Below are 18,250 nucleotides of genomic sequence, written 5' to 3'. Positions count from 1 at the left end.
ATGATGATCTCCTTTTTCTACTAAACATATTGATTGGAGATGGTTTTGTTGTAAGAGTCTATGTACAAATTCTTATGAACAACAAAGATATTTTGTATTCCAAGAGCCATTACCATGTGATTCTATAGAGGGCTGGGGCTGGGGCTGGGCTTATCCTCGGTTGTCATAAAGATATGCTTTGACCTTGATGAACGACTCATGGCACAACAGCAAAGTAAAAACAGTAATGGCAATAGCTGGTCTCCCTGAGGCACCCTGGAGATGATATAAGCAGCAGGGAATACAGTGAATGTCAATATGCAAACTCAGTTGTTGACAAGGGAAGTATCAGCTTTCAGAGGAGCTGGGACATATCAACCCTGGCATCTTGTCAGTCTCTAGTTGATTTGCAGGGTGTTTGATTTTCAATAGTTGGCATTCAAGCCGTAGCCTAAGATGTTCTCAAATTAGCTGTCTATGTTGGACATTGCATTCGAATGACTCAATGTTCCTCTTGATGCCTGTACAACTCTGGATACCCGACAAGACTCTTCCCTGGCATAGCCAGAAACCAATAACATATGTACAGCAAAGACAGGTGGCAGATTGTGTTATTATTTATTCATCTGTCCATCTACAGTATCTCAGTCATTTGAGCCTCATCTTGGTGTCTTTCAAACTGTCATCCAGTGGAATTATAAACTGTAGCAGAAGAATACTCAGAGAATATAGATCTTTTTTTTGTAAACATGTTTAGTGCCTTAAGTTGGGTTGCTTCCATGTGGCCACTTGGTCCTACCATAAGATTCAAACGTAGCAGCAGTCAGAACAGTAGCAAAGTTAATCCCACTGATAATTATTCAACACAAATGTAAATCTGATCAGGTTTATCAAAGATGTGAAGACTAGAAACTAAATGTCCTTTCAGACCTGATTCTTGCTGTTGTTTTGAAATGTGAAATCTAATGCCTCATCACAAGGTACAATGTCTTTTCAATACATAAAAGCCGGTTCACTTTTATCAGTTGGACTTTCTAGGCCAACAGCATTGAGACTTCAAGGTTGGAGTAGTTGAGTTTGAAAATGTCAGGATGATTGATACTGTGAATTTATTAACATTATGAGATTACTTGACATGAAGTACTATTGTTGAATTTACCTTTCCACTCCCAACAGTTCACATTCTATGTGCATGTCTGGCTGTTGCATGTGAGCCAAACTATCATTTAGCTATGCAAATGGGTTATTATGTTGCTCCCTGTAATTTAGCTAAACAATATTTGGAAGTAGTATTTTTCCTGACTTTTTTGAATTCTGAATCTGGCCTTGCGCTAATGATCTCAGTCAATCTACCTCTGACAACAACCATGTAGCTCCTCCACACAACAGTCATTGATTACTATTGCTATGTTGTCATTGGTTTCTGTGAGGATGACCATGGGAGTCTTATACAACAGTTGTATAACACTTGTAAAATGGCCTCTAACAGTATGCGTTTACAAAAATGAATGTATGTTGTTTGGCATCTTATCTGATGTCTGTTTTTGATATAGTAATTAGTATGCAATGTTTATGTACAGGGGAAATACGCTTCTTAATAAAAAGGTTGTGCTCCATCTGTGGGATGGAGGACACACCGACGGTATTTTCTTTCATGCTACCTTCTTTCATGTCCTACTTCGGTGACTAGTTGAGCAGGCGCCCTGGGGCCACAGCGGTAACATCTGCCCTAGCCTTTAGAAACTTCTAGATGCAGAACCTGGGTAGGAGGGAGGGTTGGTGGGACAGATAGCCTATTTAGTGCAAAGCTTAGTGAGGGTTTACACAAGCGTGCAAAATGTAGGTCAGAGAGAAAGGAAGGACACGCCCCTCCCCGCCTCTTCCAGCCCACTGACCCACATTCTGTTGCCATGCCCCCCCTCTTGTCTGCTCCTGGAGAACTCTGGTGGGTGATCTTGGTCGGCACGGGGGGGGGATGGGGTGGGTTAGGACCTCATACTGTATGTATCTCTATAGTCTGGAGGGGGGGGGTGGGGGCTGGCCCAGCACTGCATGAGGGGGATATGTTTAATAATGCTTACATAAGGGGGGCTCAGCCAGGGAGGTTGCGTAAAGTTAGAAATGGGGTTAGAATTTGCAGAGGAGCAGAGTATATGGTTTCCTCTGGGCTGTGACGCACGCACACGCGTGCGCGTGCACACACACACACACACACAGTAGTCTTGTTTTCAGTACTGGGTGCTTTGAATGGTGCCAGTTCTGGTGAAAAGAAGAACTCTTTGTTCAGATTTGTTCCTCTATATCAGATATCCTAATCTGCTTATTTAAGACACTTTACACACACACATACAGTAGCCTTGTTTTCAGTACTGGGTGCTTTGAATGGTGCCAGTTCTGGTGAAAAGAAGAACTCTTTGTTCAGATTTGTTCCTCTATATCTCTATATCAGATATCCTAATCTGCTTATTTAAGACACACGCACACACACACACACACACACATAAAAACGCACACACAAAAGCAAACTTTGTGAGTGACAAAATGGGGTCTGTTATCAAGCTATACCAAGCAGCAGAGTCCCCTGGATGTTGTTCTGTGCAGCAGAATATAAAGGCAGCCTTTCTCCACATCTGCCTCCAATCAGATCACTTCCCAGTGTGCCCTGTTCACATAACACCCACCCTCCTCCTCTGCCAAGTCTTGTTATGTAACGTCCAAGGAGAAGGTCAGTAGATGCTAGTGTTGTCATGGGAACTTGGCTGATACACCTACCCCTGATTTATTTTTTATTTTTTTAAACATGTAACACAGCCGGCAGAAGTAGGGCAGAGTATTGCATTCTGGGAGAGTGATTACCTAACTCACCCAGAAATAAGGCATCTGGGCGGTTCAGTGGCCTTCCTGTCTGTGCGTGCATGTTGCCGTGACAATGTCACGCATTGGTCGGTCGGCAGATGCCAGGCGTGTAAGAGCGTGGGGGGAAAGGCTGGCTCAGATCAGCGGATCCATCCCGCTTCATAAGCAGATTCACTGGACTGAACACCACAGATCTGATCTGAGAACAGCAGCTAGGGGCAACTGAGTGGGAGGCTGTGTCATGAGGTTGTTTGCATGCATGCTATATGAAGACTGTATGAGAGAGTGGGAGAGTGAGAGAGAGAGAGACAAGATATCAGACATATACTGTACTTCCCACAGATTATAAACACCCAAAAAGATTCTGAAAGCATGACTAATGACAAAAAAAATGTCCATATCTGCTGGGTGAAACACAGCAATGCACAAACACAGAAATAGGATTTGTGAACAGGAAAAGGAATATCCAATGGAACACAACCACTGTAAAGACTGTCAATCTGTACTGCACTGATCTCTGTACATACACTTTACATACAAACAGAAAAGTTACTATTAAAATACATTTTAAAATATTATATTTACCTATTCACTTCACTCATTTTGTTTTACATTCATATTTTAACTTTATTTTTATTTTTTTAATTTTGCTTTGGCAATGTAAATGTATGTTTCCCATGCCAATAAAGCCCTTTGAAAAAAAAAGTAATGTAATGTAGGGGGGTCTGCCTGCCTCATTCTGAGGGAAGACCATGTAAGGCAGTGTTTCTCAACCAGGGGTCCATGGACCCCCTGTGGTCCTTAGCATAATTACAGGGGGTAAAATATTAGTAACCCTAACCCTAACCCTAAGTGTTTAATATATAATACTGCATATAAATGTATAAAAACTGTTTAAATAATATTGTATAAACCCATGAAATTCAAGAAAAGGCGTACTGTTTTGAAATGAACTAAATCGAACTAACTTATTCTTGAATTGCGATCACCAAATAATTATATGATTCAAACAGAAGCAAATTAAGTGTCATGGACGCCATAAAATGTGTATAATTTTTACTTTTTGTGGTGTAAAAAAGTGTGGGGCCTATGTTAAGATCACTAATGTTAAATATGAATACAATAGAAATGACTGTTATGGCTTCTTGTATACTAAATAATAGATATTGTTGTGGGGAGGTGGGGTCAGGGCTCCTTTGGGATTTTTCGAAATATGCCAGGGATCCAGAGCTCAAAAAAGGTTGTGAACATCTGATGTAAGGGATTCTTCAGGGACTGCTTGTAGACAAAAAAACCAAACAAACAGGAACACAACACCAAGACGAGCTGGGCAAAAAACACCTCTCATATGGCAGCATGAGATGTCAGGAGACGCCTGCCAGAGAGCTGTGGAGCTGTGAAGCTTCAGACAGGAACACGTCAGATCTGCCTGTTCCCTGCAAGGAAACATGGTGTACAGGCAGGGCAAGAACAAGAAACACCAACAAAAGAGGAGAGCAGTGCAAGACTGAGCAAGTTAGGATCTGGGTGATCTAAGGTGGAGATAAGAGAGTGAAGTTGATCCTGTGGATGTATGTCTGTTTTGTGTTTCCTTTCTGATGGTTTGGGTTGGCGGGGGGCTGTTCTCAGTATCTGTGGTCAACCTCTCCTTTTGGCTTGATGCTCTGAAGTCTTCTACACGGTTCCATTGCATGCGTCTGCGCCAACACTCCCAAACTGTGGCAGCTAGTACACACTTCCATACTGACACACTTGTGTACTTGTACTGTATGTACTGTACTTGTACTGTAGGTACTTGTACCTATCCATATGCATTCTGTAAAATCGGTTCCATATTTCACTGGAACAGATGCATATTTTGCTGTTGCACATACGTGTAATCAATGTATACTTGCGTGCAAACACGTAACTGTAAAATCACTTCAGTACTCCGCCAGTGTGCACTAACACCTCCAAACTGTTTACCAATAATTTTCTTCCGTCCAGTGTGCTCAACGCCGGGCTAGTCGGCAGCGGCTTAATCAGTCACTCCCCGTAATGACCCAACCTACCAGCTGTCAGCTGTCTTAGCATTTGTCCAGCACGTTAGAGTACATATATTTAAGCTGTCAAAACATATTATTGTTCGCTCATGCCATTACTGCTGTGATCGCTTGCTATCTGGATGCTCACCCCACCTCCTCCACTGCTCCACCTGTGTTGCTGTCGTTGTCATCTCTGTTGTTATCGTTGCTCTCTGTTCCGGGGGTATTTACTGCGTCGGCTAGCAGAAGCCGTGGAACTTGACTTGCTTAGTCTCTGCGGCTCTCCATGGTGATCGTATATATTTATACATGTGTATCTAGATAGATACCTACACACATACCATCCTCCATCTGATGGAAAGAGACATCCATTTATGTAGGCTATCAATCTCCATCAATGATAGAACGATGGTTAGATTAGGGATGGATAGATGTCTGGATATCTATCGTAGATGGATACACAACCAGTATCCTTTAAAGCGCATTGTGTTGCCTCTGGGTATGAAATGCGCTATACAAATAAAGCTTTGATTGATTGATTGACCTATACTATATTTATAGAATTTAATTATTTGCACTCCAACAGACTTTTCTAGTGCTACAGCAAGATATTTCTAGTGCTTTTCAGGTGCTACAACTAACTCCCCCCATAGGGTAAGTTGTAACATTTCACTTCCATTACATTACAGTCATTTAGCAGACACTTTTATCCAAAGCGACAAACAATAATTGCATTTAACAAAGAAAAAGCCAATGTACTACTACTTGCCAGAACTCACAAGTGCATTTCCTTTCTAAAAGTAGTTGTAGTAGGCCTACTTTGTTACAGGCCCCAGAGGTGGGGCCAACGTACCCAGATAAAATGCCTGTAATGACAGGAAATAATGAGTCGGGACGACAAAGTGTTGTTGCTCCGTCAATGCCTTACAAAGGAATCTCACATTTATTAAAGATCTCATCACGTGCAAAAGTCAGTCTTTGGTCCTCCCAATTATTCTTATACAACATATCAATAAACAGTCATCACCATCATCAGTACATTAACCTACTAAAATATTATGTTTGATATGTTCACTCTATGCCAAATAGATACTGTATGCTATGTCTAAATAGATATCCTATACTATCTCATTGTATCTTGTATACAACTAGTTCACTCTGTCTAAATACCTTATGCTATGTCTAAATTGATATCCTATACTATCTCATTGCACCTTGTACGTGCACATATTCTGTGAGATACATTCATCACATTTACATTCACACATACATTCATCATTTACCCACTGTGGTGGTAAGACTTGACCAGACTACTTAAACCGCTATCTAATTACTATGTACCTTAACAACAACATTACTGGACCTAACCATAACATCTCTATCCTAACAGGCTAACCAAAGGGGTTTTTATCCTAATATTAATGAACGAACTTTTCATTATGTTTCTCATGAATCATAGTCCTAACTAAAACATTCACAGACATAGATTCAGACATACAATAGCATCTTTAATTGCCAGGAGCCTTCTGGTAGAAAATACTAACTACGGGAGCTAGCAAAATCACATTGTCCACAGCGCCCATTTCAAACGAGGGGTAGCTAGTTAACGTGGTCTCCAAAAGCTATCTATCAGTTCAACCATTCCGAAAATCACTATTCACTCAGACAAACTTACATAACCATGTTATAATGGTGTTTAGATAACATTTATAGTGCTTGTGTACACTGCTCACCTGTAATGACAGGAAATAATGAGTCGGGACGACAAAGTGTTGTTGCTCCGTCAATGCCTTACAAAGGAATGAGCGGGAGAGGATGGCAACGAAAGTATATCGTGAGTTGCGTGCTGACAGGAAACGCACCTAGTCTCACAGCGCCACACCTGGGCACAATCAGCACCAATGAATCCAAATAATCTTGGCTGACTAGCAATTGTTTATCAAAAGAAAACTTATAAATACATAAATGTGACCACACTTATAGTGGGCGTCACAACTTCTTGAAGAGATAAGTTTTGAGCCTGCGACGAAAGATGGGCAGCGACTCTGCTGTACTGATGTCAGTGGGCAGTTCGTTCCACCATTGCGGAGCCAGGACAGAGAAGAGCCGTGACCGTGTCGATTGACCGCAGGGGCCTCGGAGTGATGGGGCAACCAGTCACCCCGAGGTAGCAGAACGTAGCGGTCGGGAGGGGGTGGGAGCCAGTGTGGGGAACGGAGAAGGGAAGTTGTGTGGGAGAACTTGGGGTGGTTGAACACCAGGCGAGCAGCAGCTTTCTGGACAAGTTCCAGGGGTTTAATGGCTGACGCCGGGGCCCCAGCAAGGAGGGAGTTGCAGTAGTCCAGGCATGAGATGACCAGGGCCTGGATGAGACCCTGCACCGTTTCATCAATGAGGAAAGGGCGAATCCTCCTGATGTTGTAGAGCATGAATCTGCAGGAGCTTGTGACGGATGTGATATGTGCGGAGAATGACAGTTGGTCATCCAGGGTCACACACAGATTTCTCACAGTCCAAGTCGGCATCACCACTGTGTCTTCAATAGTGATGGCCAGGTCCCGGTGCGGGCAGCCCTTCCCCGGGAGGAACAGCAGCTCAGTCTTGTCCAGATTAAGCTTGAGGTGATGTGTTGTCATCCACTCCGAGATGTCAGCCAAGCACCAAGCTATGAGTGTCTCCACTTGTATATAAGAAGGGGGAAATGACAGGACCAGTTGGGTGTCATCGGCATAGCAGTGATAGGAGAAGCCATGCGAGCCAATGACAGCGCCCAGAGATGTAGTGTAGAGGGAAAAAAGGATAAGACCCAGGACAGACCCTTGTGGAACTCCCGTAGTCAGACTACACGGTTCCGACATTGACCCTCTCTCATAGGCCTTTTCCACCAAGAGGGAACCGGTTCGGAGCCGGTTCGCGAACCTAATTTTGAATAGTTCCGAGCATTTCGACCAAAAAGAAATGAGTTCGGGAACCCGAAAGCTGGTTCCGAACTCAAAATAGTAGGTTTTTCAGTGTGAACCGTGACGACATCATGGGCGTGGGCTGACGTACAACGGTTCGGCTCAAAACTGGTCGAAACGCAGACCTGTTCTCTGGACAGAACCAAGGTTCCATGAATTTTGAAACTAACCAGTTCACGAACCAGAGTTCCTTTGGTGGAAAAGGGCTATCCATGTCACCTGGTAGGAGAGGTCCATCAGGAAGGATGCAAACAGGGAGCGTGCAGAACCAGTGATGCCTTTCTCAACGGTGGAGAGGAGGATCTGGCGGTCTACCGCATCAAATGCTACTGACAGGTATAGGAGTATCTGGCCAGCCTTGAACCCGGACTGGTGGGAGTCTAGGAGGTTGTTCTGGTGGAGGTACGAAGATAGTCGGTTAAAGATAGCACATTCAAGTGTTTAAGATAGAAAGGATAGAAGGGAAACCTATCTGTCGTTTTTGACATCAGAGGGGTCGAGAGATGGTTTCTTCAGGAGGAGGGTAACTCTGGCAGTCATGAAAGTGGAGGGAAAGCATCCTGATACAAGAGATGAAGAGATTTCTAGAAACAAACTTCAAGTTAATTTGTACCAGAGATGTGTATGTTGCTTGAACATGATTAATCTAACTCAAATATATTTTAAATTATTTACTCAAAACCAAAATGTGTTAGGTTAGGTTATGCCCCACTCTCCCCTATAACTGTCTGCTTCTGGTGCCTATGGTGTCTAAATTATCTTGATGCCTACACTCTCTCTGCCTCTCTCTCTCAAACAGACAGGGGGTTTTGGGCCCCATGAAACAGATATTCCACAGGGCCATACTACATATTGATTAGTGGTGGCTGGTTCTCTGAGCCCCCTGAATTACTCCCCCCCCCCCAAACAGCAAAGATAACAGGCCTACTTGAAGGTGTTTTCAAGTGATTTATCACAAATCTTTGGGAGTGCTCCATTGCTTTCATAGTTGAATGAACTATGCGGTGCATTTCACGCTTCTGAGTTCAGCAAAAGGCTTTTCACACTGCATATTCTTTTTTTTTTTGTTAACTGTTTTTTTATTGAACTTTTCCATTCTTTACAATAACACCCACGATCCCCCCTTCCCACAACAGTACAATAACACACAACAAAACATGACACCAATTAAAAGTAACACAAACAAATACAACTACAATGGCACAATGCACAAAAACAGGATAAAGGTAAAGAAAGTAGATGAAGACAAACATTAAAAACAAACAAGGACAATAACAATTGTGAGGTTTCAGTTCTAATCTCAAAGGTAACACTTGTGTGTGCTATACAGATGCCGTCCCATTTCTCAGAAAAGCAACAAAAGGTTTCCAGATTTCTTCAAACACATTTTGCATGTTCCTCAATGTGTAAGTAATCTTCTCAACTGCCAGACAAGTTGTCATTCCAGTAACCCACTCCTTAATGCTAGGCCTGTGCGATTTCTTCCAGTTCAAAGTAATAAGCCTCTTGGCTTGCAAGATACACATGTCTACAAGAGTATATCCCTTCCTTCTCAGTTTTAGATTGGAAGGATACAAATTCAGAATAAAGCTTCTAGGTTCAAGATGGACCTTTACAGAAGTAATTTCGTCCATCACATGTTTCACTTCTTTCCAGAAAGCCATTATTTCCCTACATTCCCAAATACAATGATAAATATTGTTATCAAACTTATGCAATTGAACTGGTGTTATATAATATTATTAATATACACATGAGCCACTTATATTGTAATATGGTTTTTCACATGCCTCTGTAATATGATCTTTAGAAACGTCTTTAGAAACGAAATAGCTTCCCCACTTGCTCCAGCACTCATGCGCACAGCGCGCAAGCGTTGCTCCAGCACGCTGTGCACATGCGTGCTGGAGCAAGTGAGGAAGCTATTTCGTTTCTAAAGACGTTTCTAAAGATCATATTACAGAGGCATGTGAAAATCCACAACAGGCCTACGCTCTATGTAAGCACAACTAGCGATTCATGGAGACAGATTGATGAAAACAACCGTTTCGCGGCAGAAAAGCTGCATTCTCAGTGCCCCGTCCGCCGCCATTACATGGATATACTTGGCTCGCGCTGGATTTTAAATTTCTTCTACAGGCCTCCGAATTACACCAAAGTTATCTCGGTGAGTGAAACGTCTTATAATATGCCGTAAATAAGGTCCATGTTGTCAAAAACTAGCATTCTCCTTTAACTTTACCGATCAAGGAAATCGGTAATGCTGTCCATCGTTCTAAGAGTTTAAACACCTGCTCCAGAAGAGGTTCATAGTTTATCGACACAATATTCCCTATATCATTTATCTTTATGCCCAAGTACGTAAATGTATTAGTTATCATGAACTGACCTGCATACTGATTGATCTGTTCCCTCTCCTCCTCGCCAAACACCATGATACTTGATTTACTATTATTTACCTTATACCCTGATATCTCCCCAAATGTTTTGATAAGGTTAAGTAATGCTGGAATTGATTTGTTTCGATTTTTAAGAAAAAGAATGAATCATCAGCAAACAAAGCTATCTTGTGTTCGTATTGGCCCAGTTGAATTCCACGTATACTTTTGTGTGATCTAACCGCAATCGCGAGGGGTTCTATGGCTATGACGAAGAGAAGAGGAGACAGAGGACATCCTTAGTGACACCCTCTCCCTATTAGAAAAATTGTTTAGAAGTCATAGTATTGGACCTCAGCTGATGGCCTATTATAGAGTATTTTAACTCACCTGCAGAAATTCTCCCCAAAGCCAAATCTTGCAAGTACCTCAAGTAAATATGGCCATTCGAGGGCCAACAGTGCAGTATCTGGTTCATCCTTCTGGCTATACAATATATTCATTACTCTTCTAACATTATGAAAGCCTTGCCTACCCTGAATGAACCCATTCTGGTCCTTGTCAATTAAGATCGGGAGTAATCCTTCCAGCCGTTTCGCTAATACCTTACTAAGACTTTTTGCGTCAGAGTTCAAAAGACTAATCGGGCGCATATTTCACACATTATTAGGTTTTCCAGGCTTCGGTAGGAGAGTTATTAGAGCCTCCCTTAGCGAGGTGGGGAGAATTCCATTCTGAGATACTTCAAGAAACATTTCCAGGATGGGATTCACTAGTTTATCCTTGAATTTCTTGTACAGGTTGATCGGGAGGCCGTCAGTGCCTGCAGCCTTGCCTGCCCTCATAGAGTCAATAGCCGCTAAGATTTCAGTTCCACTCAGGTCCAGATCTAAATCCAGTTGCTGTTCCTCTGAAATGTGTGGGATATTTAAGTTGTTAAGAAATAGATCCTGTTCATCCGAATCTGGAGACCATTCACTAGAATAAAGCTTTTCATTAAACTGCTGAAATGCATTATTTATTTCTGTAGGGTCGGTGGTAGCGTTACCTATATCCTCTATATGACTACACAACGTCAGGGAGACGTTCAGATCATGTCTTAATAACGTCCGTCGGTCCAGAACCCCATTTGTACGTCTGCTGGACCCCTCAATATTCAAACGTCTGGCTTGGACCCCTCTAAGACGTCTGTGGACGTGCAGAACGGGTTCAATATCTGAACGTCTAAAAAAACTTTCATTCTGGCTCCTAATTGGATGTCTTTGGACGTCCGAAAAAGACATCTAAAAGCAGCTTTTAGACGTGTCTTTGCTCAGTGGGTAATGGCCCTTTCTGTCTGCTGCTGCTTGATGCGCCATGATAAGTCTCCCAGATCTCTCCCCTTGGTCATAAAATGACTGCTTAAGTTTCAGTACACTTGTTGCAGCCTTGTTTGCTAAGATCTCATTATACTGAGTCCTGAGTAGAAGCAATTGCTGTTCCTTATCTACATCACAAGACTGATGTTGGAATACATTCTCTTCTAACTTTTTAATTCGAATTTCAAGATCCTTCATTTTATTATTCGCTACCCTGGATCTTGTACTAGTGAAACTTATAATTTGTCCCCTTATATAGGCTTTGAATGCCTCCCATCTTATCACTGCAGAGGTTTCATTGGTGTTTATTTGGAAGAAAAAAATCTATTTGTTGAGCTAAAAACTGTGAACTTGGAGTTGACATAAATCAGGGAGACTGCAGTGTGGTCCGAGATAACAAAACCGTTATACTGACACGCTTCAATTTTTGAAATAAGCTGCGCAGACACACAAAAAAAATCTATACAGGAATATGCGTTATGGGTTTTTGAGTGGCAAGAATAAGACGGCGACGTAGGATGCAAAAATCTCGAAATGTCTACCAGATCTAGCTCCTTAATAAACTGACATATTGTTTCCCTTGACTTGATATGAGAGTTATCAACTCCCGTTGAGCGGTCTTTGCTTGGATCCAAAGTACAATTAAAATCCCCCGATATGATGCAATTCTCCAGTAGATCAGCTATAGTAAGAAATAAGTAATTGAAAAACCGGTGGTCATCATTATTTGGACCATATATATTAACCAAAGTTAATTTTTCCCTAAACAGCTTACCTTGGATTATGAGAAACCACCCCCGTGTTGCTAATCACGTCTAAAATCTGTAAAGGAATAGATTTGTGGATTAATGTTACCACTCCCCTAGCTTGGGATGAGAAGGATGAAAAGAGCACCTGCCCCTGCCACCTTCTCCGAACTTTTATGACTTCACTCGCAAGCATATGTGTTTCTTGAAGAAAAACTATTTTAGCCTGGAGCTGCTTTATTCTATTAAAAACCTGCTTGAGTTTGGAAAGCGTACCTAGACCTCTGCAGTTCCAGGACATGACTGATATTTTTAAATTCTCTGACATTCCCGGCTCTACTGATAATAATGAATCTGTCACCTTTGAGTAACACGCAGTAAGATGTAGGGATGGGAATTGATAAGATTTTAGCGATTCCGATTCCATTTTTGATTCTGCTTATCGATCCGATTCCTTATCGATTCTCTTATTGATTCTCATTGGGCAAAAGAGTACAAACAGGTTTATTAACATTAATTTTCTTTTATATATACTTTGAACATGCCAATTACAGTGCTGTTTTTTTTAGGTGTATTCACCTTGAACTAACCCTTTTAAAACTGACATAAAGAAATCAGTATTTTTTCTATAGAAAAAGATAAATAAAACATAAATTATTCTGTTGAATTTTAAATCCAACTGTATGGAGAATTAACAATTCTATATAAATATATATATTTTATTGTGACGTTTCGGTCAAAAAGACCTTCATCAGGTTATGATAACCTGATGGTCTTTTTGACTGAAACGTTGTCACAATAAAATATATATTTGCCAGTAAAGCATTTCTTCTGATCTGTACTTGCGCCGTTTCTAAGACCCTGGCATTCACCAATGGTTTCTCATCTGGGATTTGTTCTCAGCTAAGAACAGAATATACGAACACTGAATAGCAGTCGCAAGTAGGCCATTTGAGTGCGGAAATGTAGACTATGCAAAATTGGTGATTGCGATCACCTCAATTCTACAGTTGGATGATATATGATTGAAATACAATTATGAAATACATAGTACTAGAATCTTACTTTATAGCGAAGGTGAAACCGTAGCCTAAAAGTTAGGCTTAGGTTTCGGGACATCACATTATTGGAAAGACAGCACTCTCGCTTTGTAAAATATTGAAAACAGATAATGTTTAAAAGATAATGATAGAAATATTATTGTATTAAAATCATAATGTTATAACTGTAGATTTGAAGTAAACTAATGATTTTAAATGAACATCTTTCGCACAAATATGTCCGTAGCAAGACTGCTCTTCCGTGTTCGTAGATTATGTTATTATTTTCCACACGTGAGAACATTGGTGATGCCAGAACCTTCTTGTAAACAGTGTAAGTGGAGTTTAAGTAGAAATGCTTCTTAAGAAATTCTTAAAGTCGCACAGAAACGGATGTTTGAGATCATCTAACTTCCTAGTTTGACGTATTTCCGACGCAAACAAGCTGCAGTGTGAGGGTGGGACATGTGTTTAGAGTAGCCTCGCGTCACCAGTCTCTCCTCGGGGAGAAGAGCCTGGTATCTATTAGCCTAGCGTCATCAGTCTCTCCTCGGGGAGAAGAGCCTGGTATCTATTAGCCTCGCGTCACCAGTCTCTCCTCGGGGAGAAGAGCCTGGTATCTATTAGCCTCGCGTCACCAGTCTCTCCTCGGGGAGAAGAGCCTGGTATCTATTAGCCTCGCGTCACCGGTCTCTCCTCGGGGAGAAGAGCCTGGTATCTATTAGCCTCGCGTCACCGGTCTCTCCTCGGGGAGAAGAGCCTGGTATCTATTAGCCTCGCGTCACCGGTCTCTCCTCGGGGAGAAGAGCCTGGTATCTATTTCCGCCCCATCATCCGGCTCGAGCTCGAGCCTGTAGAGCCCGCCTCCAACATCCGCTTGCTTTATTTTTCCTTAACCGGTAGTTCTCCTCGCATCTTCTTTTACAATTTTCGTCGGTGTGATGCCTGGTAACGCCATCGCGAATGTTATCTACTCGAAACTTCACCATGTGCAGCCTACAGTAAAAACATTACAACAACTGTTCTTCTTCCGATCCAGACCGGATGATTATGCGATGCGTCATCGCGCTTCCGCTCTAGACCGGCGAAACAACACCGAGCGAGAAAGGCCCGTTATACCTCCATGGAAAGGCCCCAGACTAGTTTAGAGGAATTTGATTGGAACATTGACAAGTGGACGGGTTGAACTTTAGACAGATTCGATAGAAGGATAGGTTGATTGACGGGTGGATGTTGTGAGATTATTGGCCTAAAATCTAAAGTAGGCTACCTGTTGTCGTCATTGCACGTAACCTACCGTTTTCCAGGAAGTAAGAAATTATATACTTTGATATAAGATTATAACAAAAGTAGAATTTGACCAATTATGTGAACCAAAATGAAACAGAATGCTTTTTTTCATTTCAGTGCGACTTTAACTACGTTCGAGAAGGAGGCCCACTGTCCTGCTAGGCTACTTGACCCAGGTCTGAGAATATCCCGCACAAATTAAAAGACCCTTCTTCAATACAAAAGTGGTTAAAACAGTAACATTTAGAGATGTTATATCAACATGAGCTGACGGAAATAACAACCCAAGCGCTGGCATAGTTCTGGTTCAAGGCAACGTGTTCATATCGGTGTTTCTAACCAAAACAGACCTCATGCACACGAGACGAGCAGCCCTCCACATGCTGTGACCTGACATGCAGGGTTATGAAGCACAGCGGAGATTTCACGAGTCACTGCACCCGCTAACACTCTCACTGCACCCGCTAACACTCTCACTGCACCCGCTAACACTCTCTCTGCACCCGCTAACACTCTCACTGCACCCGCTAACACTCTCACTGCACCCGCTAACACTCTCACTGCACCCGCTAACACTCTCACTGCACCCGCTAACACTCTCACTGCACCCGCTAACACTCTCACTGCACCCGCTAACACTCTCTCTGCACCCGCTAACACTCTCACTGCACCCGCTAACACTCACTGCACCCGCTAACACTCTCACTGCACCCGCTAACACTCTCACTGCACCCGCTAACACTCTCACTGCACCCGCTAACACTCTCTCTGCACCCGCTAACACTCTCACTGCACCCGCTAACACTCTCTCTGCACCCGCTAACACTCTCACTGCGCCCGCTAACACTCTCACTGCGCCCGCTAACACTCACTGCACCCGCTAACACTCTCACTGCACCCGCTAACACTCACTGCACCCGCTAACACTCTCACTGCACCCGCTAACACTCTCACTGCACCCGCTAACACTCTCACTGCACCCGCTAACACTCTCTCTGCACCCGCTAACACTCTCTCTGCACCCGCTAACACTCTCACTGCGCCCGCTAACACTCTCTCTGCACCCGCTAACACTCTCTCTGCACCCGCTAACACTCTCACTGCACCCGCTAACACTCTCTCTGCACCCGCTAACACTCTCTCTGCACCCGCTAACACTCTCACTGCACCCGCTAACACTCTCTCTGCACCTGTAATGGTAGCAGCCAGGCCACAGGGTGGTGCTGCGGTAACCTGATAGATATGTCTATACTGTCTATCAAGGAGGAATAAAGAGTATTACAAATGGTTCAACACACGCTTCGTTGTTGCTTGAGTACCTGCAATATAGAGTAACAATACATGGTGTCAGAAGCACGAAAACCCATAAAGGATTGAGTCATTAGTGCCTGTTAGTACCAGTTCGACCAGACAGAAGAGGTTTGGTGAATGAAAGTGCGAATTTCGTGGCTAAAACCGAAAGGCTAATCCGTGCTAGCTAGGAAGCTAACCAGTTAACGTCGTCCTTGCTATCAGGATGGAGCATCTCGTGAGTTCAGACCACCGGAGCCATTTGACTTCGAGCCAAGTTCATGGCCAACGTGGATCAGACGTTTTGAACGCTTTAGAGTAGTGTCAGGTCTTGCTGGAAAAGAGAAGGACTATCAGGTAACTTCACTGATATATATAATGGGAGACAAGGCTGATGACATATTGAGCTCCCCGGCGCAGCTGATGATGGGAAGGAGGATCCGGACCCCCGTTCCCATTTCATCTCAACAGCTTCAACCGCAATGGCCAGATCTCCAAGCCTTCCGGGAGAAGGATGCAGCTCTGAAATCACAACAACAGCAGACGTACAACCACCGCCAACCCACACAGACTCTGCCTCCTTTAGCACCAGGACAGCAGGTGTGGGTCATGCCTACTAAGACTCAGGGGACTGTTATAGGCGCTGCCCGCACGCCACGCTCCTACATGGTGCAACCCCTAACCCTAACCCTAACCCCTAACCCCTAACCCTAACCCCTAACCCTAACCCTAACCCTAACCCTACAGGACAACTGCGGCGCAACCGGTCCCATCTAAGAGTGGTGCCAGCGCCTTCTGTATCCTTTATTCCAACAGTCACCAGATCAGGTCGTATGTCCAAGCCACCAGAGAGACTAGATATTTAAATAAAGTGACTTGATACTTGAGAATAAAATGATGGACTGATCAGTTGAGAAGTTAAACCAAAAGTGAGTTGATGTTTATTGTTTAGAACATAAGGAGAAGAAGGAATTAATAGGAAATAACAAAATGTTCCTTTTTGTTCTGTGACAAAGCTAAACAAGATCTAAATGTGAGAATTGTGATGTTCTAAATGTGTAAAGCACTTGGTCTAGGATTAGTTTACAGAAGTTTTCCTGAGTAATATGTTCTGGTGTTTTATTAGTATTGGGGTGTATCCTTTAGCTAAAAGGGGGGGATGTAATGGTAGCAGCCAGGCCACAGGGTGGCGCTGCGGTAACCTGATAGATATGTCTATACTGTCTATCAAGGAGGAATAAAGAGTATTACAAATGGTTCAACACACGCTTCGTTGTTGCTTGAGTACCTGCAATATAGAGTAACAATACAGCACCCGCTAACACTCTCACTGCACCCGCTAACACTCTCACTGCACCCGCTAACACTCTCACTGCACCCGCTAACACTCTCTCATTCCTCATTTTGTTGTGTGAATGTGGAGGATTATGGCGTTCGTGATGTAACGGCAATACCACCTCCCAGTACAGAGGCAAGGCAGTGGGCTTTATAAAGACAAAACAACAAACAAGATTGTTGCTTTTTCTGGCATCTTTGTCCAAAGTGAGATGCATTTCAGATTGTATAGGCCTAGGCTACTTCAGATTATGCCATAGTGGATGAACTAAATTAATTGCACTCAAGCATTTGACTGCATTTGCAAACAAAATATTTGACCTAATTCAGCGGTCCAAAACAACATCTACCCTACTTTGAATAGTTTGAATATAGGCTATAGTCACAATAGGTGATATCACCTGTCAGTTCAGTTGTGGCTCCCTTGTGAACAGAGCAGTAGACACAGGACATAGTCTATGTCCTCTGACAGTTTCACATCAACCACATTTATATAACTGCTCCCATTCTAAAAGTCCACAGGTCAGCCAGGCCGGGGTGTATGTAACTGCCTGTCTTATTCCCCAGCCTTAATAAAGCTCTTGATACTGTTTGAGTAATGTGCTACTTGTGTAACTCTGAATATGGCACAGAGCTGCAGAGGTGCGCCAAGAGGTCAGGTATAGTTCAGTGCAGCGGCCAATAGGCCATGTTATATCAACAAGAGAAGCACAGTTATATGACTGTAATTCATATGAAGTACCACATCAAGCAATACAGACAACAGAGTAATTGTGTCACGTCAAAAGTAGAGGTCGTGGTGGACCACACTATACAGCGTTGCTGGGCTCTCTGTGGTAGTTCGCCTCCTAGAGGAACCTATTTGCTACTGCAGGTATCACTGACTACAGAAGGTGCTCTGTGACTTTTATATGGGTCACCGACGGTGGTGTTCAATCGAGTCTGTACACATTACCAAAACTGGTCATTCTTATCTTGAGAGCTCCCTGATTTA

Source organism: Borostomias antarcticus, assembly GCF_949987555.1.
Source record: "Borostomias antarcticus genome assembly, chromosome: 14".
NCBI lineage: Eukaryota > Metazoa > Chordata > Actinopteri > Stomiiformes > Stomiidae > Borostomias > Borostomias antarcticus.
The sequence above is the reverse complement of the archived record's forward strand: the minus strand, read 5'-3'. Positions refer to the sequence as shown.